General features: G+C 38.3%; 1 long non-coding RNA gene across 1 annotated transcript in view; it reads right to left on the bottom strand.

The window, feature by feature from the left end:
- The window catches only part of LOC140519335 (uncharacterized), a 24,559-nt gene extending 13,103 nt beyond the window's left edge, over nt 1–11,456 (bottom strand). The window contains exons 1-2 of the long non-coding RNA XR_011972185.1: nt 10,975–11,456; nt 8,680–8,836 (exon numbers count right to left, since the gene is read on the bottom strand). This is a non-coding gene — a long non-coding RNA (uncharacterized lncRNA). The remainder of the gene's footprint in view (nt 1–8,679; nt 8,837–10,974) is intronic.
- Between the last annotated feature and the right edge of the window lie 2,772 nt (nt 11,457–14,228).

Genomic DNA, 14,228 nt, shown 5'->3' with positions numbered 1-14,228 from the left:
GAAATACTTTTTTTTTGTGAATAAACCAGCTTTAAAAGGTATGGGACCTGGATGGAGAGATCCAAATGTCCTTGTTCCCTGGATCTAGTGTCCTTAAGTGAATCACTTCAGGATATTTAAAATAATTTATTCAGTATAGAACTGTAATTAAGACAAAATGAACTATTAAAATAGAGCAGGATACCATTATTCAACTTGATGTCTCTTTGCTTAACAGTGGCAAAGCACCCATATGAAAAGTTGATGTGATGGAAGGTAACTTTAGTTTGGTTACATTTATCATCTTCCTTCTGAAATCTCTGGTTCCTAGAGGGATTACATTTTTCCGACAAAGTTACTCCTGAGGATCTTTTTAACACCCGCCCTACAACAACTGTGAAGTGTAAACTGGACACAATTCATGAGAAAGTTTGCATCCCTTGCCCCATAACCACAGTCAAATGTTGAAATAAAAACTGGCCAATTCAGAATTTGGCACTGGTCTTTCCTTCCTAGGCCTCTTTCTGTGCAAGTTTTAGCATATTTTAAAGTAGACTTTTTAAGATGAATATCTTTATATAAAAGTTTAATATTTTATATGAATATTCTTATGTATGCAAAGTATTCATATAAAAATGCTCTTATATGCTTCTAAATGTGTTTGTATATATATATATATATATATATATATATATATATATATATATATATACACTCTCATATAAAAAAGTCAGTAAGGAGGCTAGACAGTCTCCCAGTTTTACACATATACTAAGGAGCATGATTTGATTGCCTTATTTATTAAATATACACCATTTACTTTTGAGCATGCCATGGGAAGCACACTAAACTGGTTTAAAAAAGCATGCTGCCTTACGAAATCTTTTCAATATCATATAGCTCTGATAGGAGCTGTTTTCTTTTGCATCAGCTCTCCCTCCTGAGCATCTTTCTTTGGGGGCATTTGTTACTATAGTCTATTCTCTTGCTCCTTTGTGACATACTGTGAGAAAACATGATGTTGTTGTTGTTTCCAGTGCAGTTTACTTTGTTTGCATAGTAATCATTTAGGTGGCAATAAAGAAACCTTGTCACTAGGCAGATGCTAGCTTTGTCCGTGCTACCTCTCAATTTGGAGACAAATGATTGTGATGGAAGGATGGAAGGAAGGAAGGAAGGAAGGGAGGAAGGAAGAAAGGAAGGAAGGAAGGATGGAAGGAAGGAAAGGAGGAAGAAAGGAAGGAAGGAAGGAAGAAGGAAAGAAACAAAGAAAGAGAGACGGGAAGGAAGGAAGGAAAAGATAGGGAGGGAGGGAGGGAGGAAAGAATGGAGAGAAAGAAATAAAAAGGCAATATCCCACATGCATACATATACATGCATTCATTCTCTCTCTCTCTCTCTCTCTCTCTCTCTCTCTCTCTCTCTCTCTCTCTCTCTCTCTCTCACACACACACACACACACACACACACACACACACACACACACACACACATTGCAGGCTTGAATTTTATGAAAGAAAAATTCTAAGCACAGAGAATGGGAGTAATCTGAGGGTACCCACAGCAGTTCATTTATAATCTATCTCCTTCTCTTCTGCATTAAGTGCCATGAGAGTGTATTTATTAGGATCCTGGAGAAAACGAGCAGCAGAATTGTAATACAGATTTCATTATAGGCAGACCCCAGAGTCACTTATGAAAGCCTTATTTTACCCGCAGACTACATGAGCCTCACAGCAGGGACCTACAAGTTTGAGAATTAAATATTCAGAATGGGCCATTCAGCTGTCTTTTCTTATTTTGGTGCTCATGGAGCTTGGAATGTGTTTCTCACATCTCTCCCATACAACTATCCAAATTTATAGAGTACAAGCTGGGCTGCTTTCGATGATGTGTATGCTTTAAGAAGCATTTCTTTTGAAGAAGAATTTAACAGGAAAAGCTAAGCTCTCAATTAGAAGCAAATCATAAGGATTTACAGTTAATCCACGATCTAGGAAGAGCCCACTGGTAAAAAGCTGCCTGAATGAATGTGGATCTCATATTCCGTGCCTTTGAAAGATGGGCTGCCTTCCCAGAGTTATATATTGGAAGCATCATGTGATATGGTTAAGACTATCATTTTTACATCTTTTTCTCTCTCTCCTTCCCTGTGATTATTTTCCCTTTCACCAACTCTACAGTAGCCCTGCAGATCCAGCAAGATAACTGACAAATTGAACTTCCATCTGATTGAAACATATAGGTCGTTGCCAGAGGTCCATTAGTTAAGATAAAATATACATACAGCACATGTATGATTGAATCTATCAACCACTGTCAAGTTAAACAGAGATTGTCATATGAAATTTAAACATCATAGATTTATGGAATCGTGTAATAAATGGTTGCTACAAATGCTACTTAGAGGACCTCCTCTAGCTGTACCAGAGTGCTATGAGGGCCTATATGATTTCAGAAGGAAAAATAGGTATCCTTAGGTACGTCATATGTTGTTGCTTCAGTCAGCTCAATAGCCATGTAATATTGTTTGAAAGTAGGGCACCTTCTTTTGGTGAGAGAAGGGTCTTTCCAAGTTGCAGTTTTTGCTTTATTTTTACATGAAGAATTTCTATGGGCTCTAAGAATATCAAAACTTTTTAGATCCCCCTGTGACGTCTTCATCTGTTACGCAAAGCTGTTTGAAGGGACTTGATGAGACATTGTCAGATCCTCTCAGGCTTGTTTTTTTTTTTTCTGCCAAGAGATAATTTTGTAGGCAAGACACCTGGCTGGGCTATTGTGGTGATTAATTTTATGTGTTTAGGGTGCAATCATCACTTGGAAAAAGGCTTAGGGGTTGGATGATGGATGGTAGGTAAAGTACGGGCTGATAGGACATGGCCCATGAATCTGTTCTACATCACCAGCTCCTTTGATCACTGGCAGAAGTTCAGAGATACCTCTTTGCATCTGTCCAGGATAAACAAGGCAATCAAATCTCTTTTACAGTCACATTTTAAAACACTGGACAACTTTACTTTCCTCATCTGTAAAATGGAATAACAATAATTGCACCTGCTTCCCAGGGTTGTTGAGAAATATAACAGGAAATAATATTTGTAAAGTGCTTTGTAAACCTGAAAGCTCTACATAAATGCCAGTTGATAAGAGGAAGTTTGGGCAGTTAGGTGGTGCAGGGGATAGAGTGCTAGGCCTAGAGTCAGGAAGATTCAGCTTCCCAAGTTCAAATCTAGCCTGACATACTTACTAGCTCTGTGACCCTTGGCAAGTCTCTTAATCCTATTTGCCTCAATTTCCTCATCTGTAAAATGAGCTGGGGAAGGAAATGGCAAACCCCTCCATTATCTTTGCAAGAAAACTCCAATGTGGTCATGAATGGGGACACAACTGAACAATAATAAGAGAAAGTTTTGTGTCAACAATGTACGTATAATTGGGAGAGGGAAGGGTTAATATTTCTCTGAAATTTTTACATATACAAGAACATTGTATATATGAGTTTATGCAAATATGCACATGCAATATGCTTGCATGCAACTGATATATGTATATATGTTTGCATGTATGTGCATGTAAAATCAATAGCAGCAGATTAATGATTCCCTCCTGAACATTAGTATCTATGTTGACAGCCCAGACCTGCAATGCATATAACAGCTTACACAGCTGTCCTGACAAGCAATCCTCCAGTGAGTAGTAACCACAATGTGTAAGATTATGGCAAAGATCTACGAATCTAGAAAATGACCTACAGAATAAGATAAGGAAGACAAAAGCATTTTTGGTAAATATATCAATAAGGTTCAGGGGGAGGTATGCTTATGCCAAGCAAGAATTAATATATATGTCTGCATATGTACATACAACCTACTTTTTCTAATTAATTAGCAAAGAGTAATTTGAATAATTGGAAGCAAATGCTCTTCTTTTTTTAATCACATGAATTCCACAGTTCTTTGCCCAATGCTGTCCCCTGCAGGGTAGAAGAAATCAAAAGTGAAGAATCAGAACCATTCACTAGCCAGGAATATCAGAGACTATGGAACTAGGAGGAGAAAGATGTTTCAGAGGGGACATGGTTTAACCTCGTATTGAATCTCATTCCCAAATAGCTTTCAATATTTCTAAAAGTGAGACCATCATTAGGAGACTAGATTTTTCTAGTTCTAAATTTGTGATATATTATCCTATGAATATTGGCCTAAAATATTTCCTAGAGAACATCTAGCTAAATTCTATAGATTTTTTTTTTTTGGTTGCCACCTCATTCCTGATAAAGAGAATCGTTATTTCCTCTGGGACTCAACCTTGAACAAATCCCCAGTCTGAGCCAATCACAAAACCTTAAATATCCTTTCTGTTTGGTGAAAAAAAAAGTTTTGTGGATGCTCTCAAGATTCACAAAAGGACAGAAGACCATTAATTACCATTAACCATTAATTCCTAGGCTCAGCATCTTTCAAACATGATAAACAGAAAGTCACACTTGCAAATAAATGGTGCAGAGACCAAAGAACTCTCAACTAAGAATGGGTGGAGCCTTAGAGAATATTGGCATCATTCATAAGATGCATCACTTGTCAAGGAACTAATTGACTTTGGTCCTTGATTACATTGGTCATGGCATTAGACTGCTTTCTAGGTCACTTTGCTCCTCATTCTCTAATTTGAGAAGACAGCACAGGAGAGATTTTGAACTCCTTGGAAGGAATGTGCAAGGTTCCTTGTTGGAGAGGACAATATTTTTATAACTACTACTATAACCTATATGAGCTCCAGCTTCTTGTAGTACTCTCATCCCATTCTTAAACTGGACACTTACTTAGTACCTTTTAGATTCTTACACACACACACCCATCTCAACAATTCTTATCCTCATGATTTCACATAACATTCTATGTCTCTCTAAAATATCTATCGTATATTATAGTTATCTGTGATTGTGTCTCATCCCTTTAAAATATTTTATTTATTTAAATTGGACAAGATTCTCTTTCCCATTCCTCTCCCCGCAAACATGTAAAATCAATTAAAACAAATGTCCACATGGGCTATGTAAAAAAAACTAAAACAAAAGCCTTTTTGCCCCATTTCATATTCTTCATCCTTCACTTCTCTATAGCATGTCAATATATGTATATGTATATGTGCATATATGCATGCATACATACATACATATGTACATATATATGTATAGTAGGTAGCACATTTCACAATTAGTCCTCTGGAATCCTGGTTGGTTATTAAGCTGATAAGAATTCAACATAATGGTACTCTATCACATTTATATATCATAACTTATTTGTCCATTTCCCAATTTATGGACAATCCCTCAGATTCTTTACCACTGCAAAGAAAGCTAATAAATATTTTTCTATGTCCTTAGACATATGAGGCAACAAATGGCAACATTTTCCAGTTGCTTAGGACTAAATTCTTCTTTAATCTACTATCTCCCTAATTCTCTTCCTCCCTTTTGCTGCTTTCCTTCCTGTTCCCCCTGAGTGTAGATGTTTTCCTCCTTTTCACTAGTTCAGAGGAGAGGGGTTCAAATGTCAACTGTTCCCTCCAACCCTGTCCTCCTTATTTCTATAGATGTCTGTATGGTCTGATTATACGAAATAATTTCCCCTAACCTTACTTGCCTTTCTACTTTCCCTCACTCAGTATATTCCACTTTCACTCTCTTTCTAGTCTTTAGATCATCAACACAACAAAACCATTCCCAGACCTTGCCTAATTGGACTTCCTCTATGAACTCCAATAATGATAGGATTCACATGTATCATCAACCCATATTTGAATGTAAGCAATTTATCCTTATTTATTCCTTTATCATTGTTCATTCATGTTTACTTTTTTATGTTTCTCTTCACTACTGTGTTTGAATTTCAAAGTTTCTTTGAAGCTCTGACTTTTTCATCAGGAATATTTGGAAATCCTCTACTTCATTAAAGATCCATTTTCCCTCTGTAGCATTATACTAACCTTTTTGTATCCAGGTAAATTATTCTTGTCTGGAAGCCCGTATCTTTTGCCTTTGAGAATATCATATTCCAAGCTCTCTGTACCTTTATGCTAAATCGTGGGTGATTTACTTATATTCATACTTAAAATCATTCTTTCTGGCTGCTTACAACATGTTTTTCTTCAACCTGGAATCTCTGGATTTTGGTTATAATGTTCCTGGGAAGTTTTACTTTAGGTTTTCTTACAGGAAGTCACTGGTATATTCCTTCTATTTCTAATTTGCTTCATGTTTTATTATTCCTTAATCAGTGAATGGGTGCTGCCTCAGTCAAACCGAGATCTGCTAAAGACCTTAGCTTGAAAAGATCAAGGTTCCCATTGCAGCATGGGCCATCTCCAGTTGCTCTCATCCATATCTGACCACTGGACCCAGATGGCTCCAGAGGGGAAAGTGAGGCTGGCAACTTTGTACAGCCCTCCCTCACTTATATCCAATTCACTTGCATGTCATGGTATTACCTTCCTGATGTCATGGTCTTCTTCAAGAATGAAGATTTGAGTGGTTTTATTTTAAGATTTAAAAGATTTCTTGAAATACGATATTTAGGGGGATTGGGGACTATGGCATTCAGGTAGTCCAGTGGTTCTTAAACTTATTTTCTCCTTGATTACTTTTCCTGTTTTTTGGTTTTTTGCTATGAGATACCTTACATTATTTTCTATTTTTTGGTTTTGTTTGAATATTTCTGTTGCCTTGTGGAGTTCTCACTGGCTTCTATCAGGTCCATTCTAATTGTCAGGGAGTTTGTTGGTTGGACAATGTTTTATACCTCTTATGCCAAGCTCTTAATTCCCTTTCCAACTTTTTTCTTCCAAAGTTCAAACTTCTTTTCCATTTCCCCCCTCATTTCACTTATAAAAGCATGTTTTAACTCTTAAAAAAAACAACTCTTGCTTCATCTTTTCCTGGAATTCTAGTTGAATTTGCCTCCAACCTGTGTTTTCCTCTGAGGCATTGTTGGTAGATGTATTGGAACCCTTCTCTACTATGTTTGCCTCTTGAGCGTCCCCATCTCCATAATACTTTATTGTGATAATATTCTTTTTCTTGTCTGCCATTCTTCCAATCTACCTCCTGACTTTGAACTTCATGTCAAAGTTGGGCTCTGTTACACGTTGGAGGAAATGTCTGGGTCAGTCCTGTCACTACTTTCTTGGGGTATTGAGTTTCATATGATTCCAAGATCTCAGGGACAAGCTAGGAACCCATTAGCTTTTAGTGCTTCCAAAGTGGTCTGGTCCAGGGCAGACTTATTGCTGTTCCCCTTCTCTTTTGGGTCTGAGATCTGCAAGACCTGGGTCTGAGTCAGTTTCAAGGGTAGAAGAGTAGCTAGAGGCTGGAACTGAGATCCTGCTCTGCTCCTGGGTCATGAATCATATAATTGCTGTTGGCTTCTGAATTTCCTTCTTTCTCAACGTACTGCAAAGGGCCTCCCTAGAGAGAATACTACTCCTCTGCACTGATCCATTTCTTAGTCTGCCCTGAATCTGTGGCCTGGAATGCAGTCATAAATGGCAAAGTAACTTGTCTGCATTTGTCCCTGTCACAGTGACCCATATGGATCAGGGACCTACACTTGTCCTGGTAGATAGTCTCCCCTAGGTGCTAAAGTGCTCCACACGGTTTTACGTTCCTGTTCTGAGTCTGTCCCCAGCATCTGCCAGTTTCCATGTCTGTTTCCCTATGCTTACCTGATCTCGTGACTTTTTCAGGATTTTCCTATCAAGATTGAGGCTAAGGCTTTTTCTAGATCTGTTTGGAGGAATGTGCAGAGGGGAGCTCACTAAACTTCTTTCTACTCTTGTGCCATTTTGGCTTTGCCCCTTCTCATCCCTTTTCTAGACCATAAGCTCCATGACATCAGGGTCTATACCATATCCAAACTCTAAATCTACTCCAGTATCCATCTGAGGACTTCGTACACAGTGGGGAAACATTGTTGAATGTTATGAATGAATGAATAAATTTAATAATTTTAGTAAGGACTCAGCATCTCACAATGCTGGGGGCCACGGGGCAAGATAGGACTATTACTTCCTTATCAGCAACTCCAGGCATTTGGGGGCAGAGCAAGAGGAGGAGGGAAGGGATGAATGGCGTTTAAGAGGGAGAACACATTGACCATATCTACCTTCTTACTTTGGAAAAGAACCCCACTCCCACCCCCTAATTTACCTTGTATTTATTTTATATGTGTGTACACGGCATATATACATATATGTACACATGTGTGTATTCATATAAATATATCTATGTGTATTATTTGTATGTAATGTATTATGCATTTATATCTATATATGAATGTATATTTGTATATGTATATGAGAGTATATAGTTACATCTGTACTTATCTTCTCTCCTCATAAAATGAAAGGTCTTTCAGAGCAAAGACTGTTCTTTTTAGCCTTTGTATTCCAAGAACCTAGGACAGCACTTGACAAATAGTAGGTACTTAATAAATGTTTCACTGATGGATTGACTGATTGATCTATGATTCAATCTCCCAAGCACACCCCCAAAATTATTTATTTAGGTTTTCTTTTTCTCCCACTTCTTCACCCAATTACATAAGGGGAAAAACAAAAACCCTTCTAACAGATATGCAGACTCAAGTAAAACAAATTCCCACATTTACCATGCCCAAAAATAGATATCTCATTCCATACCTTGAGTCTATCACCTCTCTGTCAGGAGGCGGGTAGCCTACTTCATCATCAGTCTTCTGAAATCATAAGTGGTCATTGAATTGATCAGAGTCCTTACGTCTTCCAAGGTCATATCAGAAAGTTTTGACAGGCAGATGTCTGGGTCACTCCCAACACACTTTTTGATAAGAAGGAAAGTATAAATTACCCTCGATCCCTCTAGATGGAGGCTGCTGTCATAGGTTCCAGAAGGGCCCAATATGCCACTGCCTAATGCAAAGACCTCTATGTTCCCTTGCCATTCTGCAGCCACTTCCAGTGCTGTGTCACTGGACCAGTTCAGGCCTGGATCTCCTTGCTAAGAAGCCATTCAATTGTTCAGTTAGCATCTGGCAGCTGCCCCACATTTACCACTGATTAAGCCATTGTGCACCCATCTGTTTCATTGCTAATGTATAGTTGCAGTCACTCTCCATCCACCTCCCCCCACTGCCACCCCACCTGCTTATTTTCTGAAGGAAGTGATCCAAAAAAGCATCCTCCTCCTTACACCCAAAGCTGTTCACAGTCCTTTGTTGTAGGCCATCCTTTGTTCCATTTTTTAACACAAGAGTTGATACCTGCTCTTGATTGCAAAATAATCCCTTGAACTCACAGGGAGGATTTATAACCCCAGCCTCCTCCTCTCTGTAGCTCTGACTCTTCCTTTCCCCCTTAGAGGAGTCAACCATGGGCTTGAGTTTCCTCTAGTGAGTGGATCAATCAACTAACAAATTGTATGTATGTATGTATGTATGTAGACATATACCACCTATATACACATAAGTGTGTATATACACATACATATGCACATATATACATACTTACATTCATGCAAACGTGTGAGTGTGTATGTATAAATCACCTACCTAGCCCTATGCTGGTCCTTACATATAGTCATTGCTGTGTTTGCCCCTCTCATTTGAAAGATAAGACATGGAAAAATTAATGAACGCAAGACAGTGTGGTGCAATGGAAAGAGCCTTGGATTTGGAGTGAAGGGACTTGTTTTTAGTTCTGATTCAATAACTTTCTAGTTTTGTGACTGTGGGCAAGTCACTTTAACTCTCTGAGCCTGTTTTCTCCTCTGCAAAAATAAAGGAGGTTAGTTAATATCGATCAGCAGTTCTCAAACTTCAATTTTATCTCAGGACCCCTTTATACTTTTAAAGATTATCTAGGGCCCCTCAAAAGAGCTTTTATTTATGTGATTTATATTTCTCAACATTTGCTATATTAGAAATTAAAACATCTTTGTACTATTACAAAAATAGTTTTGACCCTAGGCATCCCCAGGCCACACTTTGAGAATCACCACTGGTCTAAGTGATCCTTAAGATTCCTTCTACATCTAAATTCTATGAGATAATGTTAGATGTATTTTAATCAATTTAATGATTTGAATCCCTACTATGCACATTTTATCTATTTCTATATCTGTGTCAAATAATACATCATAGGTACTCAAGGAAGTGATTGAAGTGCATATAATACTCCCTTATTTACTGATTGTTTCATGGGCAAAGATATTTTTGCACATCTAAAAGAGATCAAAGTCATTGTTCATGCTGGGGGGGAAAATGTGAGATTATATATTGCCCATATTTTAACTTGTAAGAGAAAGACAGACAGACAGGCAAGCAGGCAGACAGACAAACAGAATGCTGAGAGACAACAGGGAGTCATGGAGAGAGAGCTGACCACCAAGTCATGACAACTTGGCTTCAAGTCCTACTTCTGACCCATATTAGCTGTGTCGCCCTGTAAAAGATATTTAACCTTTCAAAACCCCAGGCAGGAAATTCTCTAGGAATATAAGTTACAAAGCATTTGTTGATCTGTCCTAGTAGAGGGAATTTTCTCACTGAGAGTTCCCTTCTGAAAGCCAAAATATACATCTATGTGATTCATCTGATTTAGTTCAGTGACGTTAAATTTGAATAAACATAGGAAAACTAAACTGTATGTAAGGATTCCTGTGGGCTACATATTGGCTCAGAAAACCACATATTAACATTATCTATGTTCTACTGCATCATTGTTTATTTTGTTAAATATTCCCAATTACATCTTAATCTAAATTGCACTTGAAAGTATTGAGTACTATGTTTGACACCTCTGATTTATCCTACATTATGACTAACTGTATGTATGTACACATAGATGTGTGAAAATCTGATCTAGTTTATTATGACTAACTGCGTGCATATATTCACATATGTGTACATGTATTGTGTTTGTGTATGTACATATTTTTGTATATGCAAGAATACATACCTACATACAGTCCAATCATTCTGACTCTTCAGGATGCTGTGGACCATGACATACCAACAACTCTTTATGGGGTTTTCTTGGCAAAGATCCTGAAGTGCTCTGCCATTTCATTCTGTAGTGAATGAAGGCAAACAGAGGTTAAGTGACTTGTCCAGGTCACACAGCTAATAAATGTCTGAGGCCAAATTTGAACTCAAGTCTTCCTGACTCCAGACCCAGTGCTCTATTCACTGAGCCATCTAACTGCCTCTTATATGTGTGTATACATACACACACATACATGTTTATATACACATGTATATGTATGTATGTATGTACACAGATATATACACATGTGCGTATGTATATAAAACTTCTTACCCAGCAACAATTGTTAATAATACGTAGCAGCCATATGCCTACACTCTCCATCCTTCCAAGGTGGTGATGTTGTTGTGTTCACACTGTGGGAGTTCCCCATTCTGATGAAACGAAATCATAGGTCAAATATACACATATATGAACACATGCATACATACAGCCATATTAAAATCAATGAGAGAATATAAGTATATGTACTTCCTGTTTCATACACACATATGTGTATACATACATGTGTTTCATATATAGGAAATGCTGTTTCCTATGCATTCATGTAGATGACACATTACATGGTGGTTAGAAAAACAGTCTTGGATTCATGAGGACCTGGGTCAAGTACCTCTACTACACACACTAGCTTTGTGACCATGAACAAGTCACTTAACTTCTCAGTGTCCCAAAATACTCTCTCAGACGACTAGTGATAGAAAAATTGGTGATCTGCACTAGATCGCTGTAGAGGAAGTTTCTACACTGGGGGAGTTCCCTATCCTGATGAAATGAAATCATAGGTCTGTACCAAATATACATATACATGCAAGCATATACACACACACACACATATATCTTTGTATTCTCAGCACTTAGCACAGTGCCTGGTATATAGTAGGTGCTTAATATATGTTGATTTGACTTGACTGATCCCCTCACTTTAAATAGGGGAACCATCTGAGAGAGGCAAAGTGACCTATTCAAGGTCATATACAGCTCATAAACTTAATTAGCCCTCCAGTCTAGGGCTATTTACACTGAACAACACTGTCTTATTTACTAATGGCTCAATGTACATATCTGACCTCTCAAATGAGAACATAAGCTCTTTGGTACAGAGTATATGCTCCAATGATACTTGCTGATCATATATGATGGGCACCGCAGAAGATGGACTGGGTCCAGAACCTAGCAAGCTGGATTGCATTTGGGAAACCACACCATGCTTTCAATGATCCCAAGTTACTCATTGGCTTAGAAGCCACTCTTTTTAATACCATGTATTGTTAATGTATTTTTGCTTAATTCAAAGATATTTCCCACCCATTAATAGGCCCATGTGACCTGCTTAAATCACAGGAAGCCTAAGTCATGGAAGCCTAAGGTAGGAGGAGCCTGCTGAACGGGTGAAACAGGAAGGGTGGAGCAGAGCTGGGAGGAAGTTGGTGAGAGCAGTTAGGGTAGAGGAGAGAGAGAGGACACAGGCAGGCACAGCTAGTTTTGGGAGTTTGTTTGCTTCTAGGAAGGCAAGGGAGGTGGAAGGGGAGGGGAGACACAGAGAGGAAGATTTAGGAACGGCTTCATCTCCTGAAGTGCTAAAGTGTGTTGACTTCTTGGTTACTATGATGGATTTGGCTTTCTGGTGACTGAATGAGTATTTTTTTTCTGTATGGAATATCTGTTATACTTTGTGATTCAGAACTACACCTGCATATTTATAGTCACCTTTAGTGCTGTGAATATTGCCTTGGTGATACACATCAACATGGTTTCACTGATTCCAGTAACATAATTACCTTGAAAAGATTGAAACCACAGGTGACCCAAAGGAAGATGGAAACATGTGGCTGCTGTATATTACTAGCAGTGACTTCTAGGTGAGAAGTGACACACAAGATATTATCAAGCACAGGTATGACTGGACAAGAAAATTGGTCAGTTAAGTAAGGAGTGAAGAAAACGGAGGAACAGCTAAAATACTTCACTGATACTCTGGAGGTATTCAAAGAATTAGGGGATAATTCATCCAAACTATGGAACTAGCCATTCTCCAAGGAGGATTTAGAGGTGAGGAAGAAAGAGAAGGCATGGATGGGCTGGCCTCCCCACATGCATGCAACATTTGTTGACTATAATATCACCAATAGATCACATTTGTACAGCTTTTTATGGTTAACAAATCACTTTCCTGGCAAGCAAAGTAAGGGTCAATGCTAATGAGATCACAGATCTCTCTAAGAGTCCAGACACCATCTATGAGCCACTGTGTGGGATAGTGAATCATTGGAATCACTTAGTGCTGGAGGCAACCCCAGAGGTCATCTAGTTCAACCACCACATTTTTCAGAGAATTGCCTGTGGACTGAAGACACTGATAACAGTAGCTGTTACCCAATTGAGATTTATATAGTCCTCTAAGATGTGCAAATCTCTTTTACATACATTTCTCAGTTGATTCTCACAACTGTGAAAATCATATTATTGTCTTCCATTATATAGATGGTGAAACAGTCTCAGAAATAGTCAGTGACTTAGTCATAGGGACATAGGTAATAAGGGTTAAATCCAGATTTTGAGCCCAATTTCCTTTTAGTTCCAAATCTAATGCTTTTTGCACAATATTATGACATAAGATTTCACAGATGACCTAGGTTTTAGACAATGTTTTGGAAAAAGGGTAGAATGCAGGAAGGGGCAGCTAGATGGTGCAGCGTATGGAGTGCCAGGCCTGGAGTCAAGAAGACTGAAGTTCAAACGTAGCCTCATTGTGACCGTGGGCAAGTCACATAACCCTGTTTTCCTCAATTTCCTCATCTATAAAGCGAGCTGGAGAAGGACATTGCAAACCTCTCCATTATCTTTGCCAAAAAAAAAAAAATGAGATCACAAAGAGATGAACATGCCTGAATAACAACAAAGAACTTAGAAAAGCATAAAGAAGGGAAATGATGTGAGCAAGGTATGTCCTTGATATATTTGGAGAACAAACACACAAGTGTTTGCTCTTACTTTTCACAGAAGTAAGAATGTCCTTGGTGTGTTTGGATAATATAATGAGTCGAATGGTTTGACCTGTGCAGAGGGTTCCTGTAAGGGTACCGTATCATATGAAGAGGGCCTTGAATGCCAGCCTAAAATATTATGGTCCTTAGCTCAACCCTAAAGATCCTGTTAAGTCACTC

Source organism: Notamacropus eugenii, chromosome 1 (genome assembly GCF_028372415.1).
Source record: "Notamacropus eugenii isolate mMacEug1 chromosome 1, mMacEug1.pri_v2, whole genome shotgun sequence".
Taxonomy (NCBI): domain Eukaryota; kingdom Metazoa; phylum Chordata; class Mammalia; order Diprotodontia; family Macropodidae; genus Notamacropus; species Notamacropus eugenii.
This window is presented reverse-complemented; position numbering and strand designations above follow the sequence as displayed.